The sequence below is a fragment of the Peromyscus eremicus genome, chromosome 12 (assembly GCF_949786415.1).
Source record: "Peromyscus eremicus chromosome 12, PerEre_H2_v1, whole genome shotgun sequence".
In the NCBI taxonomy this organism is placed as follows: Eukaryota; Metazoa; Chordata; class Mammalia; order Rodentia; family Cricetidae; genus Peromyscus; species Peromyscus eremicus.
The window spans coordinates 72,730,623-72,744,647 of record NC_081428.1 but is presented as its reverse complement, the minus strand read 5'-3'; the positions used below and the strand labels follow the sequence as shown (position 1 = coordinate 72,744,647).

The 14,025-nt window shown below is 49.5% G+C and overlaps 1 long non-coding RNA gene across 1 annotated transcript; it reads right to left on the bottom strand.

Moving 5' to 3' along the window:
- Positions 1-1,939: 1,939 nt before the first annotated feature.
- Positions 1,940-2,556, bottom strand: LOC131922803 (uncharacterized). Its single transcript, XR_009382408.1, has 2 exons — positions 2,420-2,556; positions 1,940-2,216 (listed from the first exon to the last, which is right to left on the bottom strand). It is a non-coding gene; the product is annotated as an uncharacterized LOC131922803 (long non-coding RNA).
- Between the last annotated feature and the right edge of the window lie 11,469 nt (positions 2,557-14,025).

Genomic DNA, 14,025 nt, shown 5'->3' with positions numbered 1-14,025 from the left:
ACCACAGCTAATGAAATGCATAAGCAGACTCAGCCGTCAGCCAGCAAAAGTAAAGTAAAAACACTTCCAAGCCAGGCAGGGTGGCGCACACCTTTAGTCCCAGCACTCAGGAGGCAGAGGCAGGTGGAACTCTGTGAGTTCAGGGCCAGCCTGGCCTACAGAGTGAGTTTCAGGACAGCCAGGGCCATGTAAAGAGACCCTGCTGTGAGATAATGCTTTTGTGCACTGGTTAAATAAACTGCTGATTGGCCAGTAGCCAGGCAGGAAGTGTAGGTGGGATAAGCAGACAAGGAGAATTCAGGGAAGAGGAAGGCTGAGTGAAGAGACACAAGCCTGTCGTCCAGAGAGCAGCATGTAATGGCACACAGGTAAAGCCACGGAACACGTGGTGACATATAGATTAACAAAAACGGGCTGAGTTTAAGTGTAAGAGCTAGTCAGTAGTAAGCCTGAGCTAATGACTGAGCAGTTTTAATTAATATAAGCCTGTGTGTGTTTACTTGGGTCCGAGTGACTGCAGACTGGGTGGACTACAGGAAAACTACTGGCTACAAGACCCTGTCTCAAAACAACGACAATAAAAACAAAAACACTTCCATTTACAACAACATGGACTCCTTAGGCATAAACTCTAAAAATACATGCAAGATCTGGATCTTGAAAATTATAAAAGCACTGATAAAAAACAAAACAAAACAAAAAATCAAAGATTCCCTCCAAAATGAAGAGATGAGCAGGTGTGGGGCACTAGGCAGTGCCTTGCACCACAGAGGCTGAGGCAAGCCCCAGGCCAGCTGCAGCTCCACAGTGAGACTGGTTCAGACAGAACAGGGTCTCCTCATGGCTGAGTGTGATGGTCCCCATGGACTTGCCGCTGGGGTTGTGGAGTCACTGGGATGTGAAGTCAAGCTGGGGGAAGCAAGGCACTAGAGACAGGTCTTCGGGCTACTTCCTGTCTTTTTTTTTTTTTTTTTTTTTTGGTTTTTCGAGACAGGGTTTCTCTGTGTAGCTTTGCGCCTCTCCTGGAACTCACTTGGTAGCCCAGGCTGGCCTCGAACTCACAGAGATCCACCTGGCTCTGCCTCCCGAGTGCTGGGATTAAAGGCGTGCGCCACCACCGCCCAGCTACTTCCTGTCTTGCTGTCTGCCTCCTACCTGACAAGACAGGAACTGGTGTGTTCTATCACATCTTCCCTTCTCAGAGACTGAGGTGAAATAAACCTTTCTTCCTTCAGGTTGTCTGCCTGAGGTAAGTTGGTCTTGGCAATGAGAAAACTAGCTTATTTTCTACTGAGATCACAATGCTTGAGGTGAGCAACCTGCAAAACAGAAAGGGGCTGCTTCTGCTCTTGGCTTCAGAGTTCCAGCCTCTGATCAATGGGCCCAATGCTTCTGGGCCTGGGGTAAGGTGGCACTCCTCAGCAGGCACATGTGGCTAGTAAGCAAAAGAGAGAGAGGAAGAATGAGGTCCTGGGATCCTTGCAAAGCTCCCAACGACCTGAACTCCACCAATAGGCCACACCTCCTAGTGCACCATGGTGGAGATCAAGCCCTTACCATTTAGACCCTCGAGATATGCTCAAGATCTAAACCATAGTAGATTGGCTGTGCCCATGGACTGATCTAGAGATTGAACCTGGTCTCAGACAAAGTCCCAGCAGCTTTACTATAGACATTAATGAGCAGTGCTAAGATTCACAGGGAAAGAAAGCATGAAGCTCCATAGATAGACAACTTTGAGGAAGAACGTGGTTGCAATGTTTACTGCAGCTGAGTGTAGTGTCCCACACCTGTAATCCCAGCACCTGGGAGCTAGAGTCCGGAGGATTGAAGTTCAAGGCCAGCCTCAGATACAGAGAGAATTCAAGGCCAGTATGGACTACATGAGTCCTTATTTCATAAAACAAAACAACAAAAAACAAATAAACTACTGCAAAGCTACAGTCATCCTTATATCCCAGACTTTTGCTTATTATTAAAAAAAAAGCAGGTATATGGGAATAGGGACGTCGTTCCTCTCAAAAACTGCTTCCAGCTCTTGGGGGAGTCTTCTGAGGTAGACAGGCATGGTGGGATGCTGTCTGTCATCCGTTTGCTCTGGAGACATGTATCCCTCTTGGCTGTGGCTGGGAACTTTCTGTTTGACAAGATGTTGATGATCTCTGGACTCCGGTTCTGTGGTGTTCCTGTACCATTAGCTGAACAGTGAGTTAGAACTGGGAAGAGAAAAGCTTGTAATGAGTGGGTGGAGTTAAAGTGAGTTAGGGCGAGTTATAGAAGCCGCCCAAGCCTGCCCATTTGAGCCCACCCACTGCTGGCGGAAGTCAGACAGAAAAGGTTGCACGTGGCAGCCACAAAAGTGGAGAAGGAGAAGGGTTTAGAACTTTAGCAGAAAGCTTGGAGATAAAGTAACTCTTACTTGCCCATTCGCTGGCAGAAGTTCCCGTGACGCTGTTATGCGGCCAGGTTTACACTGTTATGTGGCCAGGTTTACGCTGTGCCCACCTCTATCCGCCAATGTAGGTGGTAAAAGTATCCGCCCCTTTGTCCCATGGCTGTAGCCTAGAGAAAAATAAAAAAATAAAATAACAAACAGGGATCAGACTCCAATCTCGGGTGTCCCCGAGAGTGGAGAGAGATCTATGAATCAGCTCAAGTCACAGATCCTCTTCGTCAAGGGAAGGTGAGGGCTGCGGCTGCACTGCAGTTGGTCCACTGTTGGACCCTAGACACCATTTACCCCCTCGGCAGGAGCGAAAATGTGCCTGCCATTGCCAGCACACCCCAAGGACAACACCACCACCACCACCACCACCCCCCTGTGTCCACCGCAAAGAATATAGCTCAGACTACAGCCGCGAGAACAGCAGACTCACTGTGGTAATGGCAGTGGTAGCTGTGTGGGGGTCCAGCGGAGGCGGCGAGGGACACATGCGCACTCACAGTCTAGCGGTCTCCCTGGATGGGGCAGGCAGCAGCGGTCACAGCAGGTCCTCGGTGCTCAGTGGTGTATCTGAGTCATGACACCAATGTTGGTTAAACGGCACGCTGCTCACAGCGGCCAGCCGGTGGAGGAGAGTGCTGGAGGATAGTCATGAGCCATGGTTACCTTTTTAGAGCTTTATTGGGGGGGGGGAGAGAGACAGAGAGAGAGAGAGACAGAGACAGAGACAGAGAGAGAGAGACAGAGAGAGAGAGGAGACAGACAGAGAGAGAGAGAGAGAGAGAGAGAGAGAGAGAGAGAGAGAGAGAGAGAGAGGACAGATGGAAGGAAGGAGAGGAAAGGAAAGAGAAGGACGCACAGAGGGCCCACCCACTTTTTAGGCTGGGATGCCATCGCAGGCTGATGATGTAATTAAGGACAGAATCCTTACAATACCTCCTAATCCTTCCGAACAGTTCATCAACTGGAAACTAAGCATGCAACTACATATGGGAGCATATGCATTCACACCACCACACATGACCACAATGTTCAATACACAAGCAACTCAAGACTGAGGATTTATTTTGACTCACAGATTCAGACCATTGTGGGGAATGAAGCAGAGCACCTCAGTCATGGCATCAGGCTTGTTGGGAGGCCGGGCACACAGTGGTGGGCAGAGGCCGGGGGCACAGTGGTGGGCAGAGGCCGGGGGCACAGTGGTGGGCAGAGGCCGGGGACAGAGTGGTGGGCAGAGGCCGGGGGCACAGTGGTGGGCAGAGGCCGGGGGCACAGTGGTGGGCAGAGGCCGGGGGCACAGTGGTGGGCAGAGGCCGGGGGCACAGTGGTGGGCAGAGGCCGGGGGCACAGTGGTGGGCAGAGGCCGGGGGCACAGTGGTGGGCAGAGGCCGGGGGCACAGTGGTGGGCAGAGGCCGGGGACAGAGTGGTGGGCAGAGGCCGGGGACAGAGTGGTGGGCAGAGGCCGGGCACACAGTGATGGGCCAGGGACCAGAGGGCACAGCAGGAAACAGTGGCCACTTCATATCACAGAGGCTCCAAGAGTTCCCCAAAAAGTGCCTCCAGCTAGGTAACTAGCAATCAAAACATCAGTCTATGCCACCTTGGGCCATAGCAATAGGCACACAAGGTTCCTTCCAAGAGATCAGTTGTTACACACCAGCCAGGGTGGCCTGGATCTCCAATACCTGGGACTAACTTAACCTCAATATGTTCAGGGTTTTGTTTGTTTGTTTGTTTTTAAGGATCTTTAGCCCAGGCTAGCCTTGAATTCTCGAACTCCCTTGTATAGCTAGGCTAACTTTGAATTCTGCCCCTCCTCCTGCTTCCACTTCCCACATGCTAGAACTACCATCGTCGTCGCTGGTCAAAGTAGTTCCAGTCAGTGTCCATGTGGGCACAGCTGGGAAGGAAGCAGATAATGCTCAAAATCAGGGCAAGTTGCAGTGGCCAGCCAAGGCTAGCCCTCAGGGTCACAGACAGTAATGGTGGATGGGTCCCAGTCAAGAGTTTGGGCTCAAGAGAGGAGACATACAGAAGTATTGGAGCTACTGATGGCTACCAGCTTTGGTTTACGTTTGCAATGAATACATGTGCATCATGTTTTCAGTGTACACCAAGATGAACTCCGCTTAGCCCGGGGGTGGGGTGGGTGGGTGGTGTGTGTGTGTGTGTGTGCAGGCCGGAGGAGCCTGCCCCACACAGTGCCAGGAGCTTGACTCCATCCATACTGTATTGTTACAAGGATCTTAGGCGTGTTAGGCAAGCATCCTACCATCTGATCCACAGCTCCAACCCCTACTTATACTCTTCGATCCAACGACAAGCCAAGTGAGGCAAACAGTTGCTGAACGGCTCAGTTCATGCAACAAAACTAGGCTGCAGAGGGCTAAGAATGATCCAAATACCACAGACCCGCAAAAGAGATCTCACGTGTGGTCTTAAAGGAGGCGCTCACCTGGTCGGGAATGCCAGCAATGTCTGAGGAGGGTTCAAAGGGCAATCTAAAGTACTAGAACTGAGAGTCCAGTGGGTGCATGAACTCAGCTGCCAGGTGTCAGTCTGGAAGGGAAAGGCCTCGGATGTTCCAGTGATGGTCAGCCACCCAGGCTGCCAAGTTCTCAGACACAAGCACATGGGCCGCTATTTACAACACAGTTCACTCAGATACAGGATTCTCAGCAAAACATGCACACCAGGGTGAGGGTGTGGCCCGCAGCACAGAGCTCATCTACTCTGTTTGTTACTGTCTCCTTGTGTAACAAAAATACACGACAAACAGCTTGAGGAAGGAAGGGATTATTTGGCTCAAAGTTTGAAGATACAGTCTCTCATGGCAGGAGAGGCACAGCGATCGGAGGGGGAGGCCACTGGTGATGCCACACCCATAGAAAGTAGAGGGTGTGAATGCTGGTGCTCAGCTCACTTTGTTAAAAAAAATTTATTTTTGATTGGTGTGTGTGTGTGTGTGTGTGTGTGTGTACATGGGCACACACACACCCATGTGCACATAAATACAATGCTCAAGGATGCCAGGAACATCAGATCCCTTGGAGCTGGAGTTCCAGGTGATGTGAGTGGCCCATAGTGGATGCTGGGAACTGAACTCAGGTCCTTTGTGAAAACAGCAAGTGCTCTTAAGTACTGAGCCATCTCTCCAGCCCACTTGTTTCTATTTTATTCTGTCCAGAATCCCTCCTCAGTTAGAGCTCTTTGCCAATGCCCAGAGCATTGTTTCACTAATTTTAAACCCAGTCAAGTTGAATAGTTGCTGTTGATCTCCTGTCTCAGCGTCCTCTCTGTGAGAAGCCAGCATTACCCGGAGTCCCCAGCATCAGTTAAGTGCATCTTTCTGCCAAACCCAGAAAGAATCTTTATTGTTTAAAACAGGGATGCTGAGTCTTGGTCCTTGAGAGGTAAGCTGGCGTGGATCTCTCTGGGGGAGGGATTCTTATTTTACCACTGGCAGCCTTCCTTCTCCTGCCTGGGCCTTTGCCCCACTGTGGGGCCCGGTGGGCCCACTTTCCCCTCTTTTCTGGGCTTTTGCCCCAACAGTAGTCTGGAAAGCCATTGACCTAGAAGCTGAGGGTTGGTTAAAGGAGACCCAGGGGACATCTTTGTGTCCTGATTACAGCTGGATTCCTTTCATCTCATCCTGTGTACCAGAAGACTGGGTCAGCTTAAAAACCTAAGCCCTACGTCCTACAACCTCTGTGATCAGGACCTCCTTGGTCCTTCTCACCGCACCCACTTCTGCTAAACCCTCAAGCTTCATTTCATTTCTCCAAGATGAAGCTGCTTGTCAGAATGCAAATACCCCACACTTAATCAGTCATGAGTTCATCCCCTGTCCCGAGGCTCCCCAAGGTCCACTATGTAACCCTGGCTGGCTGGCCTGAAACTCACTGTGTAGACCAGGATAACCTTGAATGCACAGAGATCCACCTGCCTTTGCCCCCAACAAGTGCTGGGATTACAGGTGTGCTGGAGCTCAAGGCCCAGGGGGTTCAACTCCTGAACCATTCCATTCCAAAGGAACCCCTCAGACAGCCACCCTTCAGCAGACTCCACCTGTTCCTGCTGCCTTCTGGGGGACCCCAAAGTCCCATTCAAAACCAATTGGCCCCTTCTATTAACTCATTCACCCACACCACCACCCACCATGCCACACAGACTAACATGAATAACATTCTCTTGGTGTACAAAAACAGATGTAAGCCTCTATCTCAGGGATCACCAAGTGGCACGGGATTGGGGGTGGGGGTGGTGACCTTATCCCCACAATGTCTCAGTTTCATCAGGAAGTAACAAGAATTGAAGTCGATGGTCATAAAACCTATGGGTCTCACCTCCTTTTAACTCCTGTCCCATGCGGTCATTTCTTTTTTTATGTAAGCAAAACGGCCAGAATGTAGGTCAGAGAGGCCATCTTCATAAAGGCACCAGCCAAACTTTGTATCCTTCTAGAACCTTCCTAAACTGGTATGTCTCCCAGGTAGGGTGGAAATAGGATTCACTCTACATGACTACTTTTGGTCCTGTCTAGAACCTTCAGTAATCTGCTAAGGCCAGTGCTCCCTCCCCTCCAAAGTCTATAAATGTGGCACTTCCTTTGTTCTGTGGTTGTCATTAGTCTCTTGTGCCAGCTTTCCCTGCTGTGAGTGCCGGAGTTAAAGGACCTGAGCAGCTGGGGGACAATTTGGTCAAGCTGACAATTAAGATTGGAAGTGCTCAGACCAGCAGTTTATGTCCAGCAAACTAAACCAGACTGCTCCCACCCCTCACCTTCACAGTGGGTGGTTTCAGTATGATTTTACTACCCCAAACTCTTCACAGGCCTCTTTCCCACTTCGTAGACAGGAGAACGGAGGCCCTGTTCCCAGATTCAAGCCCCACACGCCCCACCTCTCTGTGATTCTAGACGCAGGCATTCATACTGCCATGGTCGCAATGGAGTTCTGACTGTGACTTGAGAGGGCTCAGAGGGTGTGCGTCTGAGCCTGCTCCTGAGCCGCTGTGGGGTGGGTGTTAGACTGAGCCCCTCTAACAAACTGAACCCCATGTGACTGGTTCTCCTTGGGGAGATAGATTTCAGAAGAACGTACCTAGGTCTTAGGCCTGTGTCCCATTTCAGGTCTGCATTTCTCTACTGCTCAGAAACAAGAGGCACCAGGTACTCCCTGCAGAACGGCCCTTGGAGCCCCGGCACCCTGGGCTGTCACTGCATCCCTCTCGAAGGTCTCAAACTAGCTGAGGCAGCAGCTAAACAAGTTTAGTACAGATTTAGATTGGAAGGAGGAAAAAAGTTTGATTCTATATTTGTTTGAACAATTTGCCCTCTGACTTAAAGGAAACACATATTTCCGAATGGTTTTGAACAGGGCTGTGTTCTCCAAGGCTCACTCAGGAGACCTTCGAGTGCACATGGGAGGCCAGTATTTGTTTGCTTTGGGCTTATAAAAAGACAGTCTCATCATTTCCAAGTCACCTGGTATTTTTGGTCTTCTGTGCCTTTTGTAATGTCCCCTGAATAAGAGGAAACATGGCCTCCAGTTATGTTTAATTTCATTTAAACAAATCAAAGCAGAAACTTCTCCTTCCTGCCTTGCAATAGGGGCGGCAGGCAGCTTCAAAGGGCTGGGTTGTTGTGTTCGTGAGCAATCCGGCCTCTGTTGTATTAGATTATAAACAGTTCAAAGTGGTGCATTGTGCAGAAGCAAATGGAATGTTCGAGATCTTTCTCTGGAGAAGCGGCAGGGAGCTTTGCATTTGCCCTGTGCTAATTCATAAAGTTTTAATGTGCACAGAATATATATTCATGTAAAGCCACAGGACTTACTTCCCATGTTCTCTACAGCATGGCTGAACTTGGTCTCTGGCATGTTTGTTACAGATACCGGGTTGTTCTTAGAAGGCTCCAGCTTTGTTCTTGGCCCAACTCATAGGTATTTTTATTAGTTTGTTTTTGTCTTTTGATGCAGGGTCTCAGTAGAAAGGGATGGCCTCAAACACACTACATATCCAAGTCTGGCCTTGCCTTACTGATGCTCTTTCCACCACCTCCTAAGTGCCAGGATTACATGTGGACACTCGGGGCCTGGCTAGCAGACTGTTATGTAGGACGGGGACAGAAAGAAATCAGTCAAAATTCTTAGGTAATGCTTTGCTTCCCTGAAGATAGCTTGGCCTTAGGAAACACGTTCATTTCCCACATGCTTCTCCCAAGAACCCTGTTCTCAGGACTGTGGGATTTCAGAACCAGGGTCTCAGCAGCTTCGGGTATTTTCCTATTTTTTTCTCATATCAATAACTTTATTTTTGATAAAATAATGTATGCTCATTACATAGCACATAGAAAAAATGTAATATGTAAAAGAATGGATGCTCATAGTAGCGCACACCTTTAATCCTAGCCCTTGGGACACAGGCAGGTGGATCTCTAGGAGTTTGAGCCAACCTGGTCTACAGAGTGAGTTCCAGGAGAGACAAGGCTACACAGTGAGACCCTGTCTCAGAAAAACAACAAGTTAAAAAAATAAATGAAAATCAACTATCATCTAATATGATCAACTTTTAGCACCTTGGGGTGAGTACTTGCCGCCTTATTTCTTCATGAATGGATACATGTCCATAGCTATATATCTACATATAATTTTAAAAAAATGTTTATACTCCTTTCAGATCCTACCTTCCTACCTTCCTATCCATCCAGCTTTATGTTCTCTCTCTCTCTCTCTCTCTCTCTCTCAACACTAAAGAACAACATAAAAGCAAAAATCAAAGCAAATAAGCAATAAATAAATAAGACAAAAAATGCCAAAACAAAACCAAAAGTTCACATGCACACTTACACACACTCACATACACACTCACTCATCCCCACACACTCAAACACCCACACACTCTCTCTCACACACACACTCACACACAAACACACTCACACATACAAACATTCCCCTCCCCCCAAACACACACACACCATGGAGTTTATTGTGCATTGGCCAACTACTCCTGGGCCTAGGGCCTACACTCCACTGGAGAACACTGATTCTCCCTCTCCCAGCTGGTATCAACTGCAAACAGCTTCTTGGTCAGGGTGGGACCCTGTGTCCACTTCCCCAAGCCTGAGTTCTTCTCAGAGACCTACACTCAAGTCAAGCCAGGAATTTTGACTTTGCCAAAGAAACAACTTCAGAACAAGTGGGTATGAGGCTCAGTTGGAGTTTTTTGAGACACGTTAACATAGATTTCAACAGGGAGGTTAATAGAGACACTAGAGGAAAGGTTAACACACATCCAGAAGCAAAGGTGTGGCTTCTCCAGAGAGCCGTATGTATGCATCTGGTACCTTCTGAAGGTATACCTCAAAGGTATATGACTCTGGAAACTTCAAAAGATACTTCTCAAAGGATTGCCTAGGAACTTGGATGATATAAGATGGTCCATGCATTGGATGGGATCACAGCTGGAGTAAAACCCTAAGTCACAGGTTGCAGGGGAAGTTAAGGTGTTTTTACTGTAAATGAAGTGATCTTTGTGTTTATAAGATTCCAGAAAAATTCAGTCTGTGTCTGGGGAAGGAGTAAGGCCATACGCAAGGCCCTTTGTGCCTGGACCTGAAACGTTTCACTATCTTAACATTCTTATTTGAAATACTGCTGTATGAAAGAAGTCCAGCAGGGTAGCAATTCAGCACAAGGGTAGGCATCTGATTTCATGGTGCTGGAAGCACAGACTCAACTGTGCGTGTGGTGCACATTATTCAGGGGCACAGTTTGGGAGGCCTCACGGGGTGCCATCTAATCTGACACAAGAGAGAGAAGCCAAAGTCACCTGGGGCTTCAACTCCCAAGCATTATTGGGTCACTGCTCTGGCTGTGTCCTACCTCCCGATGGCGAAGCAGGGGCCTCCCTGTTTGCCCTTCCCCACACCCCTGCTGACAGGAAGCATGCTGGAGGCTGCCCCCAGCTCTTATCTTCTGTCCATCTTTGCCCGGTTGCTGTGAGTTACAATCTGCCTGTTTTTGCTTCTTTGGAAGTGCTGATAAGATGGAACAGAATAAATCAAATGCAAAATCGCATATTTCCTGGCTTGGAAAGCAGAAACCTTGGAAGTGCTCCCAGGTTTTTATTTTTCTTTTTCTCCAGATTTTATTCCACCCCCCTAGGTCATTTTTCCTTTGTTAAAAAAATGTATGGTAAAATAGCCATAGTATCAACTTTTATATTGTTATCAAGGTGCTGGAAATGGAAGCTAGGGTCCCAGGATACTAGGCAAACGCTCTGACTGAGCTATGTCCCAACCCCACCCGTGTTTAAGCAGGCCTTTCTGTGGCTTGGCTGAGCTTCCCTTCCCGCCATCGGTTGCCACAGTCTTCCTCTTCCCACTAAAGCGACACACTGTTCAACGGTAAAGCCCTTGGCGTCAGGGCGCCTCCTTCACCTTCCTTCCTTCTCTGTGGTTTACCGAGACAGTCCAGGCTGGCCATAAACTCACTAGTAACCGAGGAAGGCCTTGAAGACGGCCTTGAATTTCCGATCTTGCCTTCACCTTCTGGCTGCTGGTGTCACGGGTGTGAACCACAAAGTGCTGTTCATGCCAGGCTGGAGATCACACTCAGAGTTTCACATACTCTCTCCTTGAAGTCTGCTCTTCAATCTATGTTAAGACCTTTTCTTGTGTGGCTGTATTGCATAGTGTGTGTGTGTGTGTGTGTGTGTGTGTGTGTGTTTATGTGTATGTGTGTGTATTTGTGTGTGTATGTGTGTGTTTATATGTATGTGTTTATGTGTGTGTGTGTTTATATGTATGTGTTTATGTGTGTGTGTGTGTGTTTGTGTGTGTGTTTATGTGTATGTGTGTGTATGTGTGTGTATTTGTGTGTGTATGTGTGTGTGTTTGTGTGTGTGTGTGTGTGTGTGTGTGTGTGTGTGTGTGCAGGCAGAGGAGGACTCCAACATCCAGCTCTGTCATGCTCCACCTCACTCTCTTGAGACAAAGTCTCTCATTGAATCTGGAGCTAGGCTGGCAGCCAGCAAGCCCCAGTCATCCTCCTGTCTTCACACCCCACAGCCAGGTTACCCCTGTGAAACCATGCCTGACTTTCTATAACTATGCTAGAGACTAACACTCGGGCCCTCATGCTGGAGATTCACACTCAGGTCCTTGTGCTGGAGATTCACACTCAGGTCCTCATGCTGGAGACTCACACTCAGGCCCTCACGCTGGAGACTCACACTCGGGCCCTCATGCTGGAGACTCACACTCAGGTCCTCATGCTGGAGACTCACACTTGGGCCCTCATGCTGGAGATTCACACTCAGGCTCTCATGCTGGAGATTCACACTCAGGCCCTCACGCTGGAGACTCACACTTGGGCCCTCATGCTGGAGACTCACACTCGGGCCCTCATGCTGGAGACTCACACTCGGGCCCTCATGCTGGAGATTCACACTCAGGTCCTTGTGCTGGAGACTCACACTCAGGTCCTCATGCTGGAGACTCACACTCAGGCCCTCACGCTTCCGCAACAAGCACTCTACCCATGCACCCATCTCCCCAAACCCCAAAACATGTTCCTGATGTACTCCAACCGTTGAATACTGACTCATCTTGACATCTTTTCTGCTGCAAAGTCAAGAATCATGTCTGAGTGGAGAATCTGAAAAGATTTTGGACTCTGCAAATGGCAGTGTAGAGCAGTGTCTCCACCCAGTGTCCAGAGCCGCCGACTCCAGAGCCCCCCACTGTGGTATTCCACACACCCCTCCTGCCTCCTGTCTTGGGCTTACAATGTAGATCCCACAGGAAACTGACTTAGTTGGCCCCTGACTTATGTGGAGTCGTGCCTGGGGCTAGACTCAGCCTGTGTTGTCTCCCAGCCCCACAAGCACCCTCGAGATGCATAGGTGTTTCATTCCCATGTGTGAGCCAGAAAAGAGGCACAGGAAACAACTCAACATCATGGGTCTGAGATCCTGATCCCCTGGAAAGGGAGACTGGAGCTCCTACCACACCAGCTGCACCTGGCACAGACAGGCTGAGGGTGTAGAGCATGAGGATGGAGCTGTGATAAGACCCAGGAGGGGTACCCGTCAGCCAGAGGCTCTCAGGCTAGGGATACAGGCGACCCCTATTGGGTACCACTATCACCTGTATTGCAGGGTTCTGAGTATGAGTGTACCTATCTCATCAAAGCCCACAGTGTGTCTAAGGGTGTCTTCCCCCCCTCCGAGGGTGGCTGCCTTCTGTACTTTGGAGTTCATTTTCTGGTGAACTGGATCCCCTGTGTCCTGAGAGTTTAAATGTATGAGTAGGGGTAGACAGAGGGCTGTGAAGGGTGCCGAGCCCGAGCTATTCTGAGGGACAGTGCCAAGCAGGCCCAGGCCAGGCTGGCATGTGGGCTGTGACCTTCCCTCTCACTGCCCGTTTATGCCCTCTCCTTCCTGGGCAGCTCATGCCAGCATAGAAGGGGCGGTGAGGAACAAGTAGAGGAGGGCTGGGCTTAGCTCAGGTGTGGGGCACAGCAAGAGTGGATGGCACCGTCACCTGACCCGATGGCTTAGTTCAGTGGGGGCAGGGATCGGCAAGCAAGAGGGGGGCCACCAATACCCTGTGGCCCAGCTCAGGGCATTGTCAATTGCAAAAATAAGCAAAAGCTTTCGAAACATGTGAACAGGGTCTGAAACTCCACCTCCAGGTCATAATAAAGCTCTGTCGGGACAATCTGCTGCTGGTTTCCCCGCTGTGCTTACTGCTGTTGCTACAGTGGTGAAGTTGAACTGTGAGACCACGCGACCAGCAAGGCTGAAAGTATTTACTGCCCAGTTCTTTCCGGAAGAGCCTTGCCAAGCTCAGGCATGGAGCCCCCTGCCTTCCTGTGGTGACAGAGCTTGGCATGTGGTAGTATCTCACACAGTTGGTTCCAACCATTGTCATTAATCAGACTGGGTGGGGGTGGGCTGCTCCAGGTGTGGCTAAAACTGCCTGTCCCCAGAGTTTTCCTGGCCAAGCCCTCTTAGGGACAATCTAAATCATGACCTGGAAGAAAAGGGTCTGCTGTGCTCTTCGGGGAACAGTGATTGGAAACACAACTCCTTAGACTATAAGAGAGCCACCCCCTGGTGGACTGTCCATGTGCTGGTGGCCTTGCTGTGTATCTTAGTCAGTGTTCTATTGTGGTGAATAGGCCCCGTGACGATGAAAATGCTTATAAAGAAAGGCTCTTAACTGAGGTTTGCTTACAATTTCACAAGTTTAGTCCCTTGTCATCATGGCAGGGAGCATGGCGGCATGCAGGCAGACGTGGTGCTGGAGAAGTAGCTGAGGGTCCTACATCTGGATCCACAGGAAGCAGGAAGAGAGAGACACTGGGCTTGGCTTGGGCTTTGTGAAACCTTAAAGCCAGTGACACACCTCCTCCAGCAAAGCCACACCTCCTAATCCTTTCAGAGCTCACCGGTGGCCAAGCACTCAGATCTCTGAGCCCAAGGGGGCCATTCTCATTCAAACCTCCACACCGCGTGACAGTGGCATTCAGAATTTGTGCAGCACTGTCTTCTTGATGAGACCATCTGCATT